Raw genomic sequence first — 2,847 nt, 5'->3', positions numbered from 1 at the left:
CATCACAATTGTGTTTATTTTAGTGAAAAGTATAATTATTTCTTTATATTTACAAATAATGTGCCTTGTGGACCAAGTAAGATCAACTGACTTGCACTAATTAGTTCCACAATCCTTGGGGCTTATATGTGCTGTGCATCCAGATGTCTGTGCAGGTGTTGTAGTGGTTTCCACACCTAGACTTTGGAACAAGAGGTTCTGGGTTCAAATCCGACTGGTTCCTTGCACACTTTCCATCCGTGCTGGGTGTAGCGTCGAGCTAGCAACTTGACCTCGTAAAACAGGCAAGCGCCAAAGAAATGGCGAGGTTGCCACCTGCTGCGCCAAAGAAGACGCGGGGAGGAAATATACAACTAGATATACAGCTAAACACCTAAGGCTCTTTCTGGTTAGTACTGCCAACTAACCAGTATGTCCGATAGGGGTGCTATCTTTGATTTTTAGAGACAGAATTAGGATAGAAATGAACTACTTAGCCCAACTTGTTCATGCCAATTAAGGTGCCTACCTGACGCTTATCTGCATTGAGCCCATATTCTAAACCCTTCCTTTCCTTGGACTGGCTAAATGTCATTTAAACATGTTAATTATAGCATCTCCACCATTTCTTCTAGCAGCATCACAACTACTCTCTGCCTGTGTGGGGGGAGAAACAAACATGCCTCTCAGCTGCCCCTTAAATTTCCCTCCCTCCCCACCCCAACCTTCTCATTGTCCCTGGTCAAAGTTGAGAGAGGTAAATAGAAATCGATGAAGGATGATGTCTTGAAATGGAAGGTGCCAACAAAATGGAACCTATTGTGGTTCTGGAAGGCTAGGAGAGTGGAAGCACATTTGCTCTACTGGTTAAACCAAGATGATGAGTTCCTTGCCTTAGGATATAGGAAACCATCATCACCACTTGCACTGTATGAGTAGCAGGTAAAATGAAGAGATTGGGATAAAATCTGAATGGGAAGCTGGATGGAAGGAAACCGTACCAAGATGCCTCAGTGATAATGAAGTTGTAGGAAAACAAATAACCAGTCTGTACATCGCAAACACAAATATATGAAAAACAAAATCCTGAATGCACCTAGTAGGTCAAACAATGTCTGTCAAGGGAGAAGCAGGGGTGAGATTTCAGGCTTCCAACTTCAGCAGTTTCATACTAATGGTGATAATGATGAGGCTGCCTAGTTTCAGTGTTTGTCAAGTGAAGGTCAAATATTGCACAGGGCACCAGGCTAAACCTTCTACTCTCATTTTTAGAGTCTTGGGCCTTTTCATGTCCAGTTGGTAGGGCAAAGGGGGTCTTAACATCTCATCTAAATGTCTGCATCTGCAGCAATGCAGAATTCCATTAAAGCAGCAGGTTTGATTGTTTTGGCTCAATTAATAAGACTAGAACCTTTTAACTTTCTAGCTCTGACAACACTATCCACTAGGCAATGGCTGACTAGTACTTGCAATGGATTGTTGGAAGAAAATGGTACATTGTGAAGATTGAAAGCAAACTTTGAAGCACAGATGCAGTTAATAAATTACTGGGAAAGATAGAGCTCTACACGCACACAAAGGTAGGTGTAGCTAGGATGCTTCCCAACAGCTTTCATTTGGAAACAAGTGAAGGAGGATTGCATATCTATGGTGAAACCAACATTTTAGAACAGAGATTATAGTGTGGTACAGAATGTTCAGCCCATAATGTTGTTTAACCTACTCTGAGTTACTACTCTAACCCTTCCCTCCTGCATAGTCCTCCATTTTCTATCAACCATGTGTCTGTCTAAGAGTTCCTTAAATGCCCCTAATATATCTGATTCTACCACCACTCTTGGCAGGACGGTCCACTCACCACCCACTCTCTGTGTATGGAACTTACCTGTGACACCCCCCCCATACTTTCCTCCACCCATTTTAAAATTATGCCCCTGTCAATAGCCATTTCTACCCTGGGGAAGAGTCTCTGGCTACCCACTGGATTTATGCCTCTTATCATTTTGTACACCTCTATCAAGTCACTTCTCAATCTCCCTCGCTCCAAAGAGAAAAGATCTAGCTCGCTTAAGCTATCTTCATAAGACATGTTTTCTAATCCAGGCAGAATCCTGGCAAATCTTCCCTGCACCCTCTCGAAAGCGTCTACATCATTCCTATGATGAGACGACTGGAACTGAACACAATATTCCAAGTGTGGTCTAACCAGACTTTTATAGAATTGCAACATTACCTCACAGCTCTTGATTTTAAAGTAGAAAATGTTAAAAGTGGTTAAAGTATTTGAAGAGTTATGAATAAAAATGTTTATTTTACAAGTACTGGAGAATGAAAATGTTAAGAATTGGATCCATTGGGCCAGAACAGGCTGAGAGTGAATGTCCCTGGGCAATTCTGTTTGTAAATCTTGAGAATGACAAAGAAATTGGATGATGTCTACAAAGTTGAGACTATGGAGGAAAGATTCAGAGGAGATGAGGTCATTTATAGTTTGGTAAAATAAATTTAATGTTCAATGGTGGCATCTTAGAAACTGATGTCAGAGAGCTGATTTCAGGTTCTACACACAGTCCCAGGCAAAACACGCAAACTCCTTCGATGAGTTTACTCACGCGGCAGGAATTGAGCGTGGATCTTTCAGCTGGCAATGTGCTAATCACTATGTTACTGTGCTGACCAGTACCATATGGCTGAGCTCTCTATCTCCTTCCAGTACTCCAACCTGTAGGTCCACAATGGTGATATTATCTGCAAACTTGTAAATGGAGTTGAAGCAGAATCTGGTCATGCAGAGTATACAGGGAGTAGAGCAGGGTGCTGAGTAGACAACCTTGCGGAGCAGCAGTTTTGAGAATAATTACTGCTTAT

Source organism: Mobula birostris, chromosome 17, assembly GCF_030028105.1.
Source record: "Mobula birostris isolate sMobBir1 chromosome 17, sMobBir1.hap1, whole genome shotgun sequence".
NCBI classification, from domain to species: Eukaryota; Metazoa; Chordata; class Chondrichthyes; order Myliobatiformes; family Myliobatidae; genus Mobula; species Mobula birostris.
The sequence above is the reverse complement of the archived record's forward strand: the minus strand, read 5'-3'. Positions refer to the sequence as shown.